The sequence below is a fragment of the Furipterus horrens genome, unplaced genomic scaffold (genome assembly GCF_987537825.1).
Source record: "Furipterus horrens unplaced genomic scaffold, mFurHor1.1.pri manual_scaffold_5, whole genome shotgun sequence".
NCBI classification, from domain to species: Eukaryota; Metazoa; Chordata; class Mammalia; order Chiroptera; family Furipteridae; genus Furipterus; species Furipterus horrens.
Window position 1 is genome coordinate 20822331 of NW_028327175.1, and position 23462 is coordinate 20845792.

Consider the following 23462-nt stretch of genomic DNA (forward strand, 5'->3'; position numbering starts at 1 on the left):
TCAAAGCACACCTGAAGCCTTCTCTTATTTCACTCTAAAGCTCTCAAACTCCTCTGCCTGCCTTTCAAAGATGAGGGTAGTTGACTGTCTTGCTGTAAAAGTTTTGCATAATAGCCTTTGTTCTTATTTGGGTGGTCTTTGCTTACTTCCACAAATAGAATGAAAAATAAAACAAGGCCCAGATACTTCATAATGTTTCTTGACATTGAAAAATGTCCACGAGTACATGACAAAAGCAGTTCTGCTTTTAAATTTTCATGGTCTACCTAAGTGTATTTAAACTTTATTTGATTAAACACTGGCTCATCTACTCAGGAGCTGTCATATATGTATCCTTTTCAAAGTTTAGTCTTCTACATAAATAAATTATGCACAGCAATGAGCTCAAAAAACTCATTGAGACATGCATGAGCTATCAAAATACTACTGCAAAAACTTTCAATGATCTTGCTAAAACAATGAGGAATTAAGGTATTTAATGTATTGTAAAATGCAATTAACATTTTAATACATTCTAAGGAGGCTAAACCTGGCCTTAAACTCTGCTGGTGCCCTTTAAGATCACTCTGTTGTGAGGGTAAGCATAGTGTGGAGGAAAAAGAACTGGAATCAGAAAGACCAGTCAAATGAAGAGAGGGAGTAACTTTATAAAAATTAGAAGGTAAGTTTCAGTAGCCATTTGGAGACAGAAGCTGAGGGAGATGGAACAGTATAGAAAGAATCTAATTACTAGCTTGGACAACTTAGTGGAGATACTATCATTGACTAAACTGTGAAATATGGGAAGTAGAACATATTTAGGGAGTAAAAATGGAGAGTTCAGTTTTGCACTTTCTATGTTCACTATTCCTGTAAAGTTAAATGGAGATACCCACTAGGCAGTTGGGTATGCTGGCGTGGACTAGGTATAATACATTCCATAGTCTAAATTGTCAGCGTATCCTGGAGTGGAAGCCATGGGTTTGGATGAGGTCACTCAAAGTTAGTGTAGAGTGTGAAGAAGGAAGTCAAGGATGGAGATAAAAAGTTGGGTAACAGCAATATTTAAGGGGTAAGTTAGTATCCAAATACATGTATGGGTATATTCTTCTTTTCTTCCTTAGTTGATATTTATTGTTGTAGTCAGGCCTCAGGACAAACTGTTGCTCTGTCTCAGCTGTATATATCACTAATGGATCCCCATCATTTCAACTCTTCCTTTTCACTTGCCATACAGCCTCTATTCCTTTCTCTTTTTTCACCTGTTATATTATTTCTCTTCTTATTTTTAGTTTGTTTTTTTTTTTTTTCATTTCACTTCTCTGTACCTTTTTAATTTACTTTTTTCTTCTTTTTTTAGCTATTTATCTCTATTTCTTTCTTCCTCCATATATCTTTGTTTATCATTTTCTATTTTTCTTCTATCTCACCTCTCATATATTTTTCTCCTGGATATACTTAATTTCTTTGCACCTTGATGTTTATATAGATAGCTTATCTTTGGTACTAGTGGTCTGTACTGTTGGTTTTCTTTTTAGTATGATTCTGTATAAATTCTAAGCAATACTAGGTCCTTCCAGTCAGGGCACATCAGAGAAGGAAAACTCTGATTCCAAAAAACCTCCGCTGCCTTGTGGCATACCTCTTCAGGGGAAAGGCTAAGGAGAAGGGAAACTCTGACTCCAAACCTCCGCTGCCTTGCGGCATACCTCCTCAGGGGAAAGGCTAAGGGAGTAAACCCCGACAGAAAATCCGGAGCCGGAGTCCCTAAGGCGGTTTGACATTGTAGTCAACACCGGCAACTACTGCAGCGCACCTGAAGCCAAGCTGTATTGACTCTGTCTTTCCCCTTGGATCCTTCAGCTGCGAAGAGAGGGGGGGTCTGCTGCATGGGCAACAGCGGGCCCTCCATATCACCCTGCCCAGGCTTTGTAGCTTCACTGGAGAGGACACTCCAGCGTCATCGCAAGATGTCGACTTAACACGGGAGGAGACAGTTACCGGTTATAAGCTCATCCGATTGGCGAAGGAAACGGGTGCCAGGGGTCTCCTCTGACGGTGGGAGAGGTCATCGCACCTCACTGGACAGCTACCGCCCGTCTCAAGCTGGGCAGCCCCCAGCCAATTAGGTGCCGTCTCGCCATGGCTCGCCTGCCCCACTGGGTGCGTGGGGATCAGAGAGGCATCTCTCGAAAAGTGGGCCACAAAACACTCGCACCAGGCAATTCCAAGCAAAGAACAAGAAAGAAGCCTCCAGCTCTTCGCCTCGCTAGCTGGAACATCAGGACCATGTGTCCCAGACTTACTGCAGACCTTCCGTGGATCAATGATGCCAGGAAAACCGCCATCATCGACAGGGAACTGGCACGACTAAACATCGACATTGCGGCTCTACAGGAGACCCGGTTGGCTGACAACAGAACTATCAGAGTAACCAACTACACCTTCTACTGGCAAGGGAAGTCTCCGGACCAACCAAGACAGCACGGTGTTGGGTTCGCTGTGAAGAACACGCTTGTTAACTCCATAGAGCCACCCACAGGAGGCACAGAGAGATTACTTACCCTCCGATTGTCAACAACTTTCGGCCCAGTCAGCATTCTTAGCGCGTATGCCCCAACCCTCTGCGCCACCACCGAAGAGAAAGAACAGTTCTACCATGCACTGGACGAAGCGTTATCCAAGATTCCCAGAAGTAACGCTCTCTATCTCCTTGGAGACTTCAACGCAAGAGTAGGAGCCGACCACATGGCCTGGCCCACCTGCCTTGGAAACTTTGGGAGAGGAAAGATCAATGAGAATGGTCAGCGACTGCTTGAGCTCTTGTGTCACCACGGCCTGTGCGTGACAAACACATTCTTCAAGTGCAAAGAGATCCACCAGGTGTCATGGAGGCACCCCCGCTCCCGCCACTGGCACCAGCTTGACCTCGTCATCACCAGAAGAACGGATATTGGCAGCACCCTCCTCACCCGCAGCTACCACAGTGCAGACTGCGACACGGACCATGCCCTCGTGGTAAGCAAGGTGCGCATAATGCCGAAGAGGTTGCACCACTCCAAGATGAAGGGTTGCCCACGCATCAACACCAATTGTGCCAGCAACCCAGTTAAGACCCAGCAATTCATCAACAGGATGGAAGATGCACTCGGCGAGGGAGTGGCGGCAGATGACATTATCGAATCCAATTGGCCACGTCTCCGCGACGCCATATACAACTCCGCCATTATTGCTTACGGGAAGAAAGAGCGGAAGAACGCTGACTGGTACGAGGCTCACTGGGAAGAAATGGAACCCGTGATCAAGGCTAAGAGGAAGGCCCTACTGGCTTACAAGGCCACGCCCACTCCCAGTACACTTCAAGCTCTACGGGCTGCCAGGAACAAAGTCCAGAAGACCGCCCGCCACTGTGCCAATACCTATTGGCTAAACCTGTGTAGAAGCATCCAGGAAGCCGCCGATATAGGCAACGCACGAGGAATGTATGAGGGTATCAAGAAGGCAACAGGCCCAATCCCCTCCAAGATCGCCCCCCTTAAGTCCAAGACAGGTGAGGTCATCACTGACCAGGAACAGCAAATGCGGCGGTGGACCGAGCACTACCTCGAGCTGTACGCAACGAAGAACACCGTAACAGACACTGCTCTTAAAGCCATCCCAGACCTACCAGTCATGGAGGAGCTAGACACCCCACCTACTGCGGCAGAGCTCGGCAAAGCCATCGACCGCCTGGCTTGCGGGAAAGCACCAGGAAGCGACGGAATCCCTCCAGAAATCCTAAAGAGCGGGAAACCAGTCCTGCTACAGCCGCTCCACCATCTACTCTGTCGCTGCTGGAAGGAGGGTTACATCCCCCAGGATATGAGAGACGCCAACATTATCACCATGTACAAGAACAAAGGAGACCGCAGCGACTGCAACAACTATCGGGGCATCTCTCTCCTCAGCGTCGTCGGCAAAGTATTCGCCTGGGTCGCTCTTGCCCGCCTGCAGACCCTTGCTTCCCGCGTCTACCCAGAGTCCCAGTGTGGCTTCAGAGCTGGCCGATCAACAGTGGACATGATCTTCTCCCTACGCCAGCTGCAGGAGAAGTGTCACGAGCAGCATAAACCACTCTACCTCGCCTTTATCGACCTCACGAAGGCGTTTGATCTGGTCAGTCGAAGCGGACTCTTCAGCTTGCTACGGAAGATTGGCTGTCCACCACATCTGCTTGCTGTGGTCATGTCCTTTCACGACAACATGCACAGCACGGTGTCCTACAACGGCGCAACCTCTGAGGCCTTCCCAGTCAGCAGCGGAGTAAAGCAGGGCTGCGTCCTCGCGCCTACGCTGTTCGGAATCTTCTTCTCCATGCTCCTCCAATACGCCTTTAAGGACTGCAGCGAGGGTGTCTTCATTCACACCAGATCCGATGGCAAGCTCTACAACCTGGCCCATCTCTGAGCCAAGACCAAAGTCAAAGAGGTGCTCATCCGTGAGATGCTCTTCGCCGACGACGCAGCCTTGACATCACACTCCGAAGAGGGACTCCAGCAGCTAGTCACTTGCCTTTCCCACGCATGCAAGGAGTTTGGACTAGCCATCAGCCTGACGAAGACGAATGTCATGGCTCAAGGCACGGGGACTCCCCCATGCATCACCATCGACGGATACACCCTGGAGGTTGTCAACGACTTCACTTACCTCGGGTCCACCATCTCGAGCTCTCTGTCAATTGACTTGGAGGTCAACCAGAGAATCGCCAGGGCAGCCACAGTTATGGCCAAACTGGACCAGCGAGTGTGGAACAATTCCAGCCTCACTGAGAAAACCAGACTGCGCATCTACCAAGCCTGCGTACTCAGCACTCTCCTCTATGGCAGCGAGACGTGGACCACCTACGCAAGGCACGAAAGGAAACTCAACAGCTTCCACATGAGGTGCCTGCGACGCGTCCTGCATGTCGCCTGGCAGGATAAGGTCCCCAACGCCGAGGTGCTGAAGCGAGCCAACATGAGCAGTTTGCATGCAGTTCTTAGTGAGAGACGCCTCAGGTGGCTCGGCCATGTCAAAAGAATGGATGCAGGCCGTATCCCCAAAGACCTCCTCTACGGCGAGCTAGCAGAAGGCCAGAGGATGACAGGGCGCCCAAAACTGCGGTTCAAAGACATCTGCAAAAAGGACATGACACAATGCTCCATCAATCTCAACACATGGGAAGTTCAAGCAGACGACCGCCTAGCCTGGAGGCTCGCGGTCAGGCAAGGTACGTCACGCGCAGAGGCTGCGCGCAACGATGAGGCGGTCCAGAAAAGATGGAGGCGGAAGCAGCGTCAACAGCAGCAACAACAGCCATCTGCCTTCACCTGTAACAAGTGCGGCAGGGATTGTCACTCTCGAGTCGGACTGCACAGCCATTCTCGGCGGTGCAGATAGACTCTCAAGAAGCTACGCCATCGTCTCTCGAGACGGACGGCTGCCGATGATGATGAATATTGATCTGTTATTACTTGTGTTACTACAGGTACTTGGAATATCTTACATTAATACAATTTATACCATTGACTTACTTACACAGAATATTACAAATAACAACTTTTCCTGCCATATTGGGACAATATGGGACAAAGTTCCCATATTGGGACAAAGTTTGTTATTTCAAAATAAACCCAAAAGGGAACTTTAGCAACAGTATTTCATATATGTAACTTATAAGATGTCATAAATCAAAAAACTAAATATTTTCATGTACACACCTTTTTTATTTTCTTTTTTATTGTATTTTTTCCATTATCATTTAGACCTCTTATACTTTGCTCCCCCAATAATCACCACACTGTTGTCCATGGCCATGAGTCCTTTTTCCTTTTTGATCAATCCCTCCACCTTCTAACCTCGCCCTATCTTAGCTGTCATCCTGCTCTCCATCTGAGTCTGTCTCTTTTTTGCTTTTTAGTTCAGTCTGTTCATTAGATTCCATGAATGAGTGAAATCATATGATATTTGTATTTCTCTGACTTATTTCATTTACCATAATATTCTCCAGTTCCATCCATACTGTTGCAAAAGGTAATAGTTCCTTCTTTTTTATAGCCAAGTAATATTGTGTAAATGTCCCAGAATTGTTTTACCCACTAATCTATTGATAGACACTTGGGCTGCTTCCATATCTTGGTGATTGTAAATAATGCTTCAGTGAACATAGGAGTGCTTATGTTTCTTCAAATTAGTGTTTTGGATTTTTGGATATATTATCAGAAGTAGGATTTCTGGGTCAAAAAGCAGACCAGTCAATTTTCAATTAACTTTCCTGAAGAAAGTCAAGTTAACACTGAAAACCAAAGCATTCTACAATTAAAAAAAATATTTATAATTAATTTCTAGAAGTTGCATTATTGGTAATGTATAACATTATATTTTATTACAATTTTACTTAGACCGAAATTAAAGTTACTGTTTAATACGATTGATAAGACTATTCCCCCAAAGAAAAAAAGCTGTATGTCTATCAGACTATATAAATGATTTGCTTATCAAAACTATAGATTAAACATGCTCATGTTTTTTCTATAAGACAGAAGGAAAATCAACTGGAAATAAGATGAAAATAAAATATTAATAGTGTATTATATGAAATAAAGATATATTTAACTCAGAAGTAATTAAGTTAGAAAGAATAGGGCCATTAGTGAATATTATGATTATAGGAGTTCAATATTTAAGTAAAGACCCACAATTTATTTATTTTTATAGAAGAGTCCCTTGCCTAAAAATTTCCTATGTGAAAATTGGAAACTGCTCAAGTATTCATATCATTATATCAGGTTCCTGTTTTGCTGGCAGAAATATCAATTGAAGCCCAGAAAATCAACATACGAACACTGGTGAGAATTTTATATAAAACTAAGTTTACTAAGACTTTCTAGACTAACAATAAACCACAGAATATACCTAAACATCATAAGAAAAAAAAAATTACAGGCTTTTAGAATGATAATTCACTGTCAATTACTAATTTGTAGGAAGTACTAAAAAAATAAAAATGTCATGTGTACTTTCAGTTTACATTAAAATTGCATGTATATTTAGATTTACAAATTGTTGTGGCATATAAAGAAGATAAATATTACTTTAAAGTCCTTTGATAATTTTTTTTGAGAGGATCTATTGCTTTTCATTAAAATACCTTAAACTATCAAGGCCTCTGCATCACTTAACATTTTGTTGTCCCCAAATTATTCTTAACAAGAAGCTAATTAAGAAAAGAGCTAAATTTTTTTGAGTGCTCAACATCTACAGGATATTCAGCTATGCCTTTTCGTTCATGTCTCACGTGAGTTTTGTGTGATTAGAGATGTTAAATGGTGTTGTGTGTATGGAAAACCGCGTCATAGAGAATAAAATAACTTCCCTAATGTTAGGCAGCTACTGATGTGCAGATTTAGAACTAGATCTCAGACTCCAGACTATCAATCCCTCTGTTAACATATCTATGTACTTGTTTAACTATTCTTACCTAATATTTAGATTTCTATACATCTTGCCCATGATAACTTTATGCAGTCTACTCAGATTTTAGGGAAGTTTCATTATCTCAATTCCATTTTTTCTTTACCTTCATTCTTTGACTATTTAAGTGTCTCAACTCCTTATATTAAAACTTAATGGTGAAACTAAAATCTGTACCTGAAGTTAGGAGAACCAAATTATGTCATTTTCTGGATCTCTCATTCTGGAAAGTCATATGACCTCTATGGTTATCATTTATAAGAAAAATAAAATAGTTAAAATTTATTTCTATTGAGGTCCAAGAATATGCTATGATTTCTAACAAGAAGCAACTATTCTATCACTAATAATTTATAACTCTCTCACATAGGTTGAAGCATATAGAAAAAGACCTTACTAGTTTGTATTTACAAACAATATTCCAGTTTTCTTTTTAGACATTTCAGTGAAATTGAATCTATTTGCTGAGAAGATTGCATGAATGATGTAAGCATTAAAGAAACCCTAATAAAAGTTAAGATTTTTAATTGCCACAGTAACCATAGTATAATTTGTCTTTCACGTTTTTTAGGTAGCTATAGAATTCACACTGTTTCAGAAACAAATCTCCATGAAATTTCAACCCTGAGCTCTATAACTTCAATTGACTTTCAGAAAAACTCTGATTATTTTTTCTTTCATGTAACCTAAGGAAAAACTATGAAATATAAAAATTATAATCAGAAGGATTTGGAAATTTTTTTTTATCTTGAGCTAGGGTATAATTAGTGTTACAACCGTATAACTATTTGTGAACTACATAAACTATTTAACAATAATGTCATGAAATATCAGTAATCCAAATGTGTGAGCTCTTACAAAGTACTATATTTACAAAGAAAGTTTTCTGAATGATACTATTATCTACATAAATATTTAAGTAGAAATTATTTGTATGTATTTGGAAGTTTTGCATTTTTGCTATAAGAGTATTCAGTACCCACTACTAATCATGTTTGTGGCCAATATACTAAAATCTGCCATTGCATCATGTTTAAAAAATAAATAAAATATTATAGAGTTATGTGTTTTCATTCCATTGTGGGCACAGAATACTATCAGCTAAAAGGAGGAGGGGATTTATCAACCACATATGGAAGGTACAGAGTCAGTATTCAGTAATTTGACTTCTCTATTCAAGAGATAATGTTGAGATATAAACATGCAAAACACAGTTTTTCATTGAAATTAGTACATGAAAATTTAAATCCCAATTTTTTTTGTTACTTTATGATAGCAAGTAGTCACCACCTAATAAATATTTTCTGTGAGAAGGCATGCTTTCAGGCAACGTAGGCCTTCTCCCTTAATGGCTTAGACTTTTGTAAATAGGATTTTTATTCAGAAATTAAGAACAACTAATTATATTGCTTTCCTTTCAAGTAGTAATTTTAATTTACTAAAAAAGCATATGCATATATATAATTGGGGGGGAGTACCAAATTACTTTATTGAAGGAATAGTACAAATGGAAGATAAAGTGGGTTATTTAGTACAAGTTATAGAAAAGGTGAAGGTAACTCCAACATGCAAGTACTGCTTTGGTGAGCAGGGAAGTCGTCCCCATGGTTTAGCCTAAGGCTTAGCTCTCACTACTGTCTCCCACGGTCTATTTGTCAAAGAGATACTCTGCCATGTCTGATTCAGAGGCCCCAAACTGTGCACGTTGGTTATGTGGTCATCCAATTCTTTGATGGATTTCACATGCTCATCAAAGCACTGAGTCTCAATGAAGTCACACAAATGAGAGCCATTTTTTTCGATGGCTAGTTTGTGTAAGTCCAGTAGTCGCTGATTTACACCTTTTTCCAAGTATAATGCACACTTCAGTGCATTCAGCCCACTCTCCCTGTTATCAAGGCCTGGTTTCTTGATATCCGGAAGGAAGATTCTGCTGCATCGCTGGTCCTGCAGCTTCATCAGTTTCTCAGAGATCGGTGAAGAAAATATCCGGCAAAGTTCTTCTAAGCCACATCACCATGCTCAAAGTAGTAAGATATGGATAAGCAGACATAGGAAGCATAGAGCCCTGGGTTGATCTGGGGGTCTATGGTGGCTTCTGAGACCTGGTGTCGGTTCTGGGAACGTGTAAGGGGGACGTGGTTGTCATTATGGGCAGCAGAGGACAGGTGGCTCATGGCATTGGAGCCATGGCCAGGGTCTTGAGGCAGTTTGAGAGTGCTGTGAGGAGGTGGCTGAAGGATATATCTGGGCGGCTGGCGGGGACGGGGTGCAGGCTCCAGTTCCGTCCAAGCACTATTGGAGCAGAAAACCACAGCCGCACTCAGAGAAGACTGCATATACATATATATTTAAATGCACATACATACACAACATATGGATTATATGTATCTCATATACCAAAACAGCAACCACAAAAAAATAAAAAAAAAATAAAAAAAATAACAATGAACTTATTTAAGTTCAGAATCCAGCAGATATGTTGTTTGTTTGAAGTACTTCGGAGAAGAAATAGTTTTAATACATGAAATGTCATCACAGAGTTACATGAAATGTCATTACAGAGTTATCTTACAGTAGTTTTAATATCATCTTTTGTTCCAAATGTTGAATGCTCCCTTTATAAAGTAAGATTCAAATTTTCTACATGTTACACATGCCGAATATATACAGTGAAAGCCTGGCTCACATTGTCAGAAGAAATGTCTTAAAAGGAAACAAAAAATTTTCAATTGCTTGTTCTTGAAACAAAGCAATTATTTTTTTATTTCTTACTTTTTGGTTTTAGAGAGGAAGGGAGGGAGAGATAAAGAGAAACCTTGATGTGAGAGAGAAACACTGATTGCAGGCCTTTTGTAAAAGCTCCAACCAAAGACTGAACTCAAAACCTAAGCATAGACCCTGACCAGGAGTTGAATTCGCTTTGCTGGATAATGCCCAGCTGAGCCACACGAGCCAGGGAGAAGCAAAGTATTTTTAACCTGATTGTATCATTGTATATCTATATCTAATCTATATTTATATTTATACCTATATATATCTACCTTATTGAAATACTATTACAAACTTTAAAAGTATAAGTAATGCTCAGTATCTAAAAATTCACCTAACTTATTTTAATAACTATCAAAAATTGAGAATCCCATTAAAATATTTCATTGCTCTAGGTTATACCTTTTGAAATTAAGCTAACATGTTGAAATCTGAAAAGGATAAAAATATCCCTTTTTCTGAAACAAAATATTTGACATTTTCAGAAGTTCAAGGTATAAAAAAGAAATGGCATCCATGGAAATGGCAGCCAATCAGTCCACGAGAGATACGCCATTGCTAAAGGCAACACTGACTCCACTGAACTGCTATACTCTCTCATGTTCAGGTTTGACATCAGAATCTTGAACTAAGTTTGAAGAAATCCATGAAAATTAAACATGCTTTATTTAATCTTTCTGCTATCAAATTCTGAAATTTTGTCATGGAATATTGTCTGGAATATTATCATGTGATTTTTAAAAACTTTAATGTTTATTAAAGTAGTACACATGTAGATACATATTTTATAATTTCATGTTCATAACTACCTTATACATAATTTAACAATGAAAACATTATGAAATTTTCCTTAGGATATGTATTTGCACATTTTGAAATAAAATGAGCCTTTTGATATACTGTGGCCATATACCGATAGTAGGATGCACTGGACTTTCCAATGCTGAAATCTGATGTTTTATGAACATGGAGAGAATATAACTATCTATATATTGGTAAATATATGTCTATGTCTATTTCCATAATCATATTCATATCTCTATCCAATACATAGAGAGAAATTTATATATTCAGTTTTCAAAAACAAGTATATTTCTTAATCACCTATAAAATACATGTTATTTATCTAGTCCTATGATATCAATATGATGTGTTGGGTATGTAATTGAAATATTACACAGTCTCTTTTAGCCACTGTTTACAAGACTGTAAATAATCATTATAAGTTATATGTATTTTACCTTTTCATACTATATATAATTTTTGCTCCTGGACATCACTTAAACTTTTCAGGATTTTTGAATTGATAAAATGACCTAAAACTTCATTCTTGAAGGTCAGAGTCTTGACTATTTTAGACTTATCTAGTCTTCTGCATTCACATTCACAATAGAACCTGAGATTATAAGGAGACCAGAAGATCCCATGGGTTCCAAGAAATACACTTCTGTATAAATGATTTAGTCTTAATTAGAGCTTATTTTCAAAGAAAAGAATCCATGTTAACTTAAGTGAAAAAGCAGAATTTATTTTAATAATAAAAGGAAACTTTTCAGCAAACACTGCCTACCCACCTCTTAACAACAAATTGCAAATGTCCTGAAATCAAAAAAAAAAAGTAATAGCGACTGTTTTCCCACTTCTTTTTAGGCACTTATTATATTTATTTCTTTCTCTGTAGGTCAACTATTTCATGTAAAAAAAAATGGTTTCTTCATTCCTATTATTTCCCTGGACAACAAAATAACTTGATTAACTCTCCAAAAGCCAACTTCTAAATTCCAGAAACTTTAATACCATAAAGTTTTTCCAAGATCATGATAAGAAACTAAAGTAAACAAATCTGTAATAAGAAAAAATATTGATCACAATACTTACAATAGTAAAACAGATAAAAATTTCAAAAACAGGAAATTACTGAATCTATGGCACATTCATACAATGGGATGACATTTTAAAAAAGCCTGCTAATGTGAACTAGCAGAAACCAGAATATATGTGACTCTTGGAGTAGATGGAGTGAAATGTAAGACCAGATAAGGAAGAGTTTATTAACATGGTAGTGCTCTCATGATTTAGAATTTAATGACCTTTTAATGAAACTTTGTCTCTTTGACGCTTGGGTAAGTTTTATAGTAAGGATTGGAAATGCCAGAGGAAAAAAAGAAAGGAGGAGTTATTTTGGTGATGAATCTTCTGTAAAATTAAATCTGGTAAGAGCAAACTCTGGGGAACTGGGAAATGCAGGAGAAAAGTTGAGTTCTCTAATTATTATGTAAATTAAATGTTTTATTTTTTAATATATATTTTTAGTTTAATTTAAAAAATAAGTATCTTTTAAATGTCAATACAGTTCAAAATTGATAAAATAAATACGATTTTGAAGAAAAATACAGCAGAACAGTAATGCTTGTGATCTGTAATAATTGTAGATTGATTACAACGTATGGTTCAGACTGATGTGCTTTAAACCTTTCTTATCTTTCTACATTCCTTTAACCAGCTTTGTTTGTTTGTTTGTTGGTAAAAATAATTTCTGTCCACTAGCTGCTGCCATATATTGCCATCATTTTGGTCGCTTTCTGTGTTGTAAAGAAGAGAGAAAATAGTAGTGCTGAGCTGGTATTATCCAAGGAAGTAGGTAGTATTTGTGAATACCAATGTTTTATTTAGGTTAACTTACTTCTTACATTCTTGAATTATTTGTCCGATATTTAATATAAATTTTAATATATCTTGGTGAACATATTTAAAATTTACTCCTTTAATTTTATCATCCTTATTTGTATCTTTTTACCAGTTTGTTTATTATTCATGGACCCTACTTAATACAACCCTACAACAGTTTTGTTGTATAAATATTGTAAGTTCAACAGCCTTGGAATTGTTACTGATCTACCTTTGACATACTAACCGGTCTAAAGAACTGTTATCATATGAAATAATGCTTTGACAGGATTTCTAAATTATATTCATGAAGGTTGTTAGGAAATACTTTACAGGGGAGAAAATAGACCATTTGTTACTGGGAAACAAGAAGCTTTTTTAGAGAAACTAGAGAGACATTGGAAATATGTAGGTGTTTATCATACAGAAATTTTTCTTAAAAAAGTGGAAGATAGCAATACATAGAATGAAGATACTAGCATGTGCCCGATAATTGGCACTTTTCTTTATTTACCTCTCATTTATTTTTAATTGAAATATATTTGACACATAATACAAAAATTTAAGCTACATTTAAATATTTTAATATGATTGGTATTATATCATGCTACATATTTTCTTTTTCCTGGTTGTAATAATTAATTTCTAGTTTCTTATTAAATGTGATAATGATACAATATTATTGTCTGTATTGACTATACTGTGTATTAAATCTCTAGGGCTTATTTACTGCTCATTGCAAATTTGCCTTATTTTAGAAAAAATCAGTCTTACTCCCCACACCCCCATCCTCCAGTAACCAATGTTTTACTTTTTATTTTCATGAATTTGACATTTTTTAGACTTCACATATAAGTGATATAATGCTGGATTTGTCTTTCTTTGTCTGACTTGTCTCACTTAACATAATGACCTGAAGGTTCATCAATAGGTTGTTGCAAATGTTAGGATGTCTTTATTTCTCATGGATGAACATGTATATATATCATATTTTCATTATTCATTCATCTGTTGATAGGAACTGAGGTTGTTTCCTTATCTTGTCTATTGTGCAATAAATGTGGGAGTAAATATATTTCTTTGATATCCTGAGTTCAATTCCTGTGTGTATAGCCTCAGAAATGGAATTGCTGGATATTATTAAAGACCTATTTTTAATTTTTTGAGGAAACTGCAAATTGTTTTCCATAGTGGTTGAACAAATTTCCACCCTCACCAACAATACACAAGAGTTCCTTTCTAATGCTTGGCAGATCTTGTTATTTTCTTGTCTTTTTAATGAGAGCTATTTTAGCAGGTGTGAGATGATATCCTAATGTGACTTTTATATGCATTTCCTTGATTATTATTTAAATTGAGTACTTTGGCATGTACCTATTAGCCATTTGGATGTTTTTTTTTTTTTTTTTTTTTATTGTCTATTTAGTTTCTCTGTCCATTTGTTTTACTTATTTATTTTTAAAGAGAGGGGAAAGGAGAGAGAAAGAGGGAGAGAAACATTAATGTGAAAGAGAAATATCTATCAACTGCCCCTTGCACACTCCCAATCTTGGAAATGGACCACACCCCAAGCATGTGCCCTGATCAGGAATCAAATGAGGGACGTTTTGCTTTGCAGGACAACACACAATCAACTGAACCTCACTGGTCAGGGCTCTCTCAATTTTTAATTGGATTTTTTGTTATTGTTTTTAGTGAATTATACTAGATCCTTATATATTTTGAATAGTAACCTTTTATTCAATATATAGTTTGAAGAAGTTTTCTCTCATTCTGTAGGCTACCTTTTTATTTTGTTATTTACCATAATTATTTTGCTGTGCAGAAGCTTTTAAGTTGACAATCTCAACTAGAGAAATGTACTTTGATCTTATTTGTAATAGGAAATAGTTTTAAAACTTGAAATAAGGAAGTATCATCAACCAAAGGAGTAGAAAATTAAATAAAGAAGAATAATACTACATTTAGCCACTGTGCCCACTTTGTGGCAAACATATTTTTTTCCCTACTTTAGTAAATGGTGCTAATTTATAAACAGTTATTCAAGCCAGACATTATTTCCCATGCCTTCCTCTCCCATCATATACATTCTCTCAATCACCTAATTATCTTTTCATTGATTTATTAAAAATTAATGTGAGAGCCAGTGTTCTTGGTAGTGTAATAAAAATGACCTTGTATTCTAGTGAATCTTAATTTTATCTCCTAAAGAGTTCTAAAACTTTTTCACTTTGATGCCATTATTCTACTCCATACCACTGAGTTTTCTCACTCAAACAACTACTATAACCTCTTTGCACCTGGTTTTCCAACATAAATTTTCATGCTGCTATTTATTTTATAGCCACATCACAAGCTTAATTCCAAAATCTTTAGTTTAGTTCACCAGAACCTTCATAACCAGGGTGTACAGACACATTTGAATATAAAGCACCACTCTAACTTGTATGAACAAAGCGTTTTTTTTCATATATATATTATATGTGTGTATATATATATATATATATAATATGTGTGTGTGTGTGTGTATGACTTAATTCTTTGATTACTATTATGTTTTTTGAAAGTAGAGGCAGCCATTTTGTTCTTCTATGAACTTCAAGAATTATAGTAGATTATAAGTAGTTACATGTTGAATAAAAGAATGGCTTTAGAATTAGAGATGGAAAAATTTGGTAGCCTCTACTATATTATGCACAATAGCCATATTGACTTATATCATAATTGAATCAAATAATCTTTAAGTGAATTAACGATACTTGTCTTTATTTTATTAACAACACTCAATTTTGTCATGCTATAATTCTTAGATCTTCCATTTTATATCATCCCTCTCTTTTTCTTGCAACAAGGCAAATTTACTTTTATTCGCCAACACTCATTTTAGAATATTTTCAAGAGATTTACTGATTATTTTATGAGAGTTAGGAAAGTAGAAAATACCCCTTTTCCCAATTTACCAGTAAGACTTTAAGTTTGATAAAAGAATAAGCCTGTTTCATCATTTGTCTATGAGGACAAGCATGATGAAAGAGCTTAGCAAAAATGTGCACTCCCTTAAAATGCTAAAACTCTATGCCTCACATGAGATGTAATCAAGGAAAATAATGAAATTAAGCTTAGAATCATTGATGACACATTACTTCTTGTAGCATAAAGATAACTTATAGCAATCAAAGTGCCTGTGCTTAGCTAGGACTATACAAAACTAGAATGTGGCTGTTACTCATGTTCTCCAAGAGCTCATTACAAGAACAATTTCAGTGATTGGAGAAACCATAAAATTCTAAAGTGTACTCTAATTATTGATTTTTATCCTGTATGTATTTATTCAAAACTATTTAAAATAATTTGTTGACTCTAAACATTATCTGAGATGTAAATTTATGATATTGAATACGTTATTTATATAACAACAGAGAACTCAGATCCAAATAGCCCTGCAAGCCTGTAAGATGTTATTGATTTTCTGATAAAGAACTTTCTAAACTCATAGAATAGTAGAAATTGTGTACTGCCCATTGCATTTCTGTGTTATAAGTCATGGCCTAATAAATCAGTTTACTCTCAGTAATTACCTGGAAATGATCTCCCTGTTCTCGACATTCATTAGTCACTAGGAGTGAAAATGCCAAGGAAACCAATAGTGCCTAATTTAGAAGATATTTAAATCGTTATAGATTTCTAAGCATGATTAGAAAATGGGAAAGCGGCCTTCCCTTCAGGACGATCAATAGTGACACATATTAGAATCCAGAAAATCAGACTTCTTGTGGGCAGTGATTTAACACCCCTGCAAATGTGACTGCAACCATTGCTTTCTTATATCTTTATTAGCAGACGTGGAGCCACAATTACATATTTTAGATGAAAAGCACATAGTAAAATAGCAATTCACCTAGTCTGCACTGTTTGTCACTTTAATTAACAATTGATATATCAAATTATTGCTTCAAGCTTTATTTGCTCAAGTACATTGTATTCTGCTTTTTATTGTATTATAGAGAGTTGTAAGAACTGTATTTGGATTTACATTAAGGCAAGGTTGGAATTAAAATTAGATTCAAGACATTGAAAATTTTACAGTAATTCTTGATTGTTATTCTATTACAGTTGTCCTAATTTTCCCCCCTTGCTTTCCTCCACCAGCCCAGCCCCCACTCCCCAGTCCATTGCACACTGTTGCCCATGGCCATGGGTCATTCGTACATGTTCTTTGTCTAGTCATTTCCCCCTCTTTCCACCGTTATCCCCCTCCCCACTCCTCTCTGCTCAACTTCAGTCTGTTCCATGTTTCCATGTCTCTGATTCTATTTAGCTCATTAACTTATTTTGCTCATCAGGTTCCTCTTATAAGTGAGATCATAGGATAGTTATCTTTCACCAGCTGACTTATTTCATTTAGCATAATATTCTCCAGTTCAACTTATGCTGTGGCAAAAGGTTTGAGCTTTATTTTTTCTTTCTGCTGCATAGTATTCCATTGTGTAAATGTGCCACAGTTTTTTGAGCCACTCATCTACAGATGGGCACTTAGGCTGTTTCCAGCACTTGGCTATTGTAAATAGTGCTGCTATGAACATAGGGGTGCACAGGTTTTTATGAATTGGTGTTTTAGGATCTTTAGGGTATATGCACATTAGTGGAATTGCTGGGTCAAAAGACAGTTCCATTTTTAGTTTTTTTGAGGAAATTGCATACTATTTTCTATCATGGCTGCACCAGTCTGCATTTTGGCCAAGAAGGCACAAGGATTTCCTTTTCTCCACATCCTCACCAGCACTTGTACTATAGTAATTTGTCAGAAAAAAATTGTTAATGATCAGAATACCAAAAATATGTTTACTCCGGTTGCATAAGCATAACAATATCTATAATTTGGCATGTGGTTCAGCAGAACAATATTAAAATGTTTATTAAAACTGATGAAAAAGTCCTTTACAATGTGTTATTTACTTGTAAACATCTGTAAAACTATCTCTAAAAATCACACTAATCAATAATATAATTTTTTGCTTTATACATATTTAAGACAAGTGTTCACATAAAATTTTAAAAATGACATTATAAAGATGCCATTTACTTGTAAAACTGAGTTAAGATTTTTAAAAACAGAGGTATGTGTTTATATAATATTCAGGACTAAAATATTTCTGTATTATTACCTATAGTTGCTGTCTTACATAAGAAAAAAAAAGTGAACATAAAGCTTTATTTTTGTTGTTGGCAGTGGTGTTGTTTGGAAAAGTCATTTTGGATATGGATTATACTGTTACGATCAGCATCTGTCTTGCATCCTTCTGAATTCTTACTTCAACCGGGTCCCATCTCCAGAATGGACTAATCAATCCTTCTCCGTCTTTCCCTCATTTATTCCTCCCATTACGCCTCAGGGCATCATCACTGAGTTGAATGTATTCCTCTGAAACGGAGTGTCCCATTCACACTCTCTTGGTTAGCTCCTGTCATCTTATCATCCCCACAGTCTGGGCGAGCAGAGTTGCACTAAGTGCTGCTGCTTTAACGGTTTATTCTCTCATTGCCATTTGCACATCTAAGATCATAACAGTCATTACCGCTATACCGAAACTGCTGTCAAGTGCTCACCGATATCCAACTAATTAACAAGCCCACTGTCTCCTCTCCCATTCTTCTCTTACCTTACCTATACTATTTAGAATATTTGACACCTGACTTTCTTGTCTGAGTTTTACTCACGTTCCTTCTTTCTTTTTCTCTCTTTTGTCTTCATTTTCTTTAATGGTTTTACTTGTTCATCTTAAAGTTTAATGTAGTTATTGTCCAAGGATTTATTCCCAGCTCTCCTCCTTTCTCTATCTTCTCACTCTCTAAGGCCTTCTGAATCATCCATACTGTTTCAACCTTTATCCCACTGTTGACTGTCTTTAAATATGTCTCCTCTTACCTGGGGTCAGGAAGCAACCTTATTACTGTCATTCAGAATTTGGCACATGGATGTATCACAAGAACTTTAAATTCAAGAAATCTTCATTATCATCATCCCCATGTATGCTGTACTCTCTGCTCTGAGTAACTGAGTTTCCATTATGTCTTTTTATATTTTCAGGTTTTCATTCAGTTATCCATGTTCACATCACCCTTTTGCATCCTTCATAATCACTTTAAAGAAAATAAAACATAATAACACAGCAGCTGGTTGAGTACAAAACCTCAGTGAACCAAGCTTTCCTGTTTCAAAGGAATGGATGATCATCTTCCTGTTCTCCCTCACTGACTGTGTCGCACTCATTTCCACTAGCATACATACTACCCAGTTGCATACATTTCTTTATTTGAGCCCCACTGTTACTTATTTGCAAACATATTTAATGTGTGCTGCTGTGAGAGAATCACAGAGAAGACGCTAGTCAAATTATTTATACTTATGTGAAAAGTTGGTTCTGTTTCTTTTCCCTTTGATTTGTTAATATCTACGCGGTCTGTTGGATACTGTCTTTGCTCATAAACTTGACATTCTTCTGTTTCAGGCTCATCAGTTAGGATTCTCCATGGTAAATTAAGGGAAAATACAGCTTGAATTAGATTAACTACTGCAAAAATGTTACTGACTTTCAGGCATCCAAGCAGTTCAGAGAAAGGGCATAGTGTTTGTTCTAGATGCTTATGATGCTATTAGATTTTTGCCTTGGTTGTGTAATTTTACTCATATTTGTTCTCCTTACCCTACCAATGTGTCCTCTGGCTGCTCTTCTTCATGTGCCAAGATCACAGCAATACTACAAGGGCTCTACATCTAGTCTCACAAACTGAGGAGAGAGCCCTTCTATCACAGACAATGTAATCAAATCTGACGTCTGATCAGACCAAATATATGGCATTCCTCACTATTCAAGTTCCTTTCATTATTTCTTCTGTGCCTTGAAGTTGAATCTTTCCTTATAATCTTACTAGTTTTCGAATCCTAGCTTGAATTCCACAAAGTCTACAATTTTCAAAATCACATCACAAAAGCAAACAGAGATAAGTTTAAATATATAATGTCAGCAACAGGGAAAAAAATTCCCCCTCCCCCCAGAAGTAAATGAAAATTTTTAAATCTTTAACTTCTTGACTATATATTATACATGATTTTCCCTTTTAATGTAGTTTTGAGTAGTGAAATTAAACTGTATGACTTCTTGTTTTGTGTTGTTTGCTGTATAATGTGCTCTACAACATAATCTGTGACCTGGAAAGTATGCATTTCTTTGTCTATCGTGTTCACAAAAGCACAAAATCATATCTGGATGCTGTTCACTTCTATGCAGATTTTTCTGGCAAAAGCCAATCCTGCAGAAAATGAAAGCAAAGTGTTTTTTTAATTCTACTATACTTTAATACTGTTTCCAACCTCACAGGTTTGCTCTAGAGCATGTGACTCCATGTAAGATTATATTTTCAAATTGAAAATGATAACATCCTAAAGTTTCAAAATAGATTTTTGGGAAGAAATAATGTAGTTATAACTTTTAGAGCAATTGAGATAGAACCAGAATTCTCAGTTCAAGTTTTAGTTATATCTTTTTACTTGTTCAAGTCACCTGCCATACTGTTTCAACTTTTCTCTGTGCAACATAAATCCGTTGAAGGTCATTGAGAGGATATGACCAGTGTTTGACCGGCATACTGGACACGGCATTCAGAGGCTCCTCACCCCCTTCCTAGTCTTTTTTAGAGACTCCTCACTCCTTCTCAGTCCTTGAAATGTATGTTCTGTCCATTGTTCCTATGGGGAGAGCTCTTTTCAAACATACAGACAAGAGGGCAATGTGTTGAGACCATCTGGATAGTAATGGGACTGAACCTAATTAAGGTCTCTATAAACCAGTGGTTCTCAACCTTCCTAATGCTGTGACCCTTAAATACAATTCCTCATGTTGTGGTGACCTGCAACTATAACTAAAGCATAGTGATTAATTACAAAAACAATATGGGATTATATATGTGTTTTCCAATGGTCTTAGGTGACCCCTGTGAAAGGGTAGTTCGACCCCCAAAGGGGTCTCTACTCACAGGTTGAGAACCGCTGATATAAACAGTTAAGACTCTGACTGGGTAGTCCATGTATCTACAATTCTTGTGGCCCTTCTACACAAGCCTTGTTTGTGGTAAGTTCCCTTGCTTATTAAACTTGTCACCTACCAATCTGGAGTGGTGTGCCCTTCCTCTCATCTCTCCATGTCCTTTATATATAGTGGCCACTGTCAGGTTTCACCAGGGAAACTCCTGAGATTGCAAACAAACAAAATTATAATATATACTGCATAATATTACTTAGAAGACCAGTAAATGCAAACACAATTCTTAAACAGACATTCACAGAAACTATGACTATTAATATGATTGTTATTATTCACTTTTGGGAAATACTCTAAAAGCCAAGGTTAATTGATTTGCAAGTGCTGAATTATATTGAGAGAGAAATAATCTTCCTTGGAATTGAAAAAACCAGGATTAAATCTTAAGAATGAAATTTACAGGTCTGAGCTTAAAGATATACATACAATGGATAATTATGTACTATGGTTAATAGCCTTCCTCTTGCCCAAAAGTTAACAACTTTATCCAGCAAGCAAGAAGAAAGGTTTGGAAAGAATGAAGACAATACCAGGGTAAGATAAAAAGCTTAAAAATTCAGTGTTTACCTTGCTTCTATCCAAAGATGAACTACAAGAGTAGTAACTCTAAGCAGGTTTGGGGAATTTGAGTGCATTACACCAAAAGATTAGATCTTTCTAGAGATCCTCTCCATTCCATTTTGCACTGGACTTCCATGGCAACTAGATTTTAGCATAGCTGAGAAAGTAATAATTTAAGGGACTTCTTATAATAAACTTATAATCTACTGGCTTTTTATCACACTTAGATTTGGACACCCCTCAAACCCTTACCAAAGGACAAGGGCTTCATTTCAAAGCAGAACACACCACACCATAATCTGCTTCTATTTAAACAAGTCCCCAAACAACCCATAATTTGTCATTTTTTTTTTTTAACAGAGTAGCGTAGTGGTTTAAATCATAGTTGTGTGTTCACTATGTCTGATTTCAATTAAAATTTTCTAATTAACTACCTGTGGAGTGCCAGGTGAGTTCATTAGTTCCTTTGCATCCTTTCTCAACTGTAAATTGGGGACACTCTCAGTAGCAAACTGTTGGGGTGTAGGAAGTGTTAAATGAGTGAAAATGTGTAAAGGTCTGATGACAGTGCTTGGTGCACTCGATAAGTATCAACAATCATTTTATGTCATTTGAACTTGTCTCTTTTGCAAGTCAAAATTGTTGGATATTAACAATTATATATGGCTAAACCTGAAAATGTTTTAATAATCTTTTTTTACATGATACATTGTCTTTGTTCCAACCTGCAAGTCACAACTTTAGAGAGTTCTTTCATAAAACAAGAATAGGTAACACTATATCAATAACCCAGTTTTTTAAATCTGTTTTACTTTGAGACTAGACTTTAGAATTAGATGTCATTGTTTCATTTTTCAAGTTTGAAATCTGGCTGTATTTAAAAATAGAGTTTTTCTGTATCTCACAATAGTAATAGTATTTTAAGTGTTTAAAACATTAAAACATATTGCAGTTTGCATAATGTAAGAACATGTACACATAATTCTACAGGAACTCTTCTAAACACCAAGACATATCAGTTTCCAAGTATCAACCTGGCATTACAAAAACTCAGTTCTGTCATAGGGATTATCTTCTAATTCATAATAAAATATACTACATTTCTCCCTTTATTTCTTTCTCTACTAGAAAAGAAATCTTAGCAGCAGCATTCTTATTAGACATTCAATTTGGATTTCAGAGGCACTATCTGAAAATGTATGTATTATAATGATAAAATAATATGATACTTAAGCCATTTTGTAGATGTTTAAAATGAGCCTCCTTAAACATTTATATATATATATATATATATATATATATATATATATATATATATATATATATATATATAAAGTCTGTCCAGAAAAAGTCCACCCATTGTTACTATAACAAGAATGGCTTGCATAACACTGATTTAGCCTGGCACCCAAGGAGAGTGGACTGGAATGTACATGCATGAACAATGAAGACTTCACTGTACTAGTCAGTGAGGGCAGTAGATGCCATTGAGTAAACATGTGTACTGTGTGGCCTTTGTATGCAAAATGACTGAGCGAGTAGAGCAACAAATCTGCATCAAATTTTACATTAAGCTTGAACATTCCTCTGTGGAAACTATTTGGATGATTCAGAAGACTGTAGCTATGGGCAACTGGTGATTGGCAGCTTCATCACAACAACATACACGTTCAGTCATCACATCTCGTGCAGAGTTTTTTGGTGAAACTTCATATCACCCAGGTGACTCAACCCTCTTACAGCCAAGATTTGTCACCCTGCTACTTCTGGCTTCTCCCAAAACTGAAATCACCTTGAAGGAAAGATTTCAGATCATTGATAAAATTTAGGAAAATGCAGCAGGGCAGCTGATGAAGATTGGGAGAACTGTGTGACGTCCCAAGGGGCCTACTT

General features: G+C 36.8%; 1 pseudogene; it reads right to left on the reverse strand.

The window, feature by feature from the left end:
* Positions 1-9125: 9125 nt before the first annotated feature.
* On the reverse strand, positions 9126-9619 carry LOC150008258 (ferritin heavy chain pseudogene; annotated as a pseudogene).
* Between the last annotated feature and the right edge of the window lie 13843 nt (positions 9620-23462).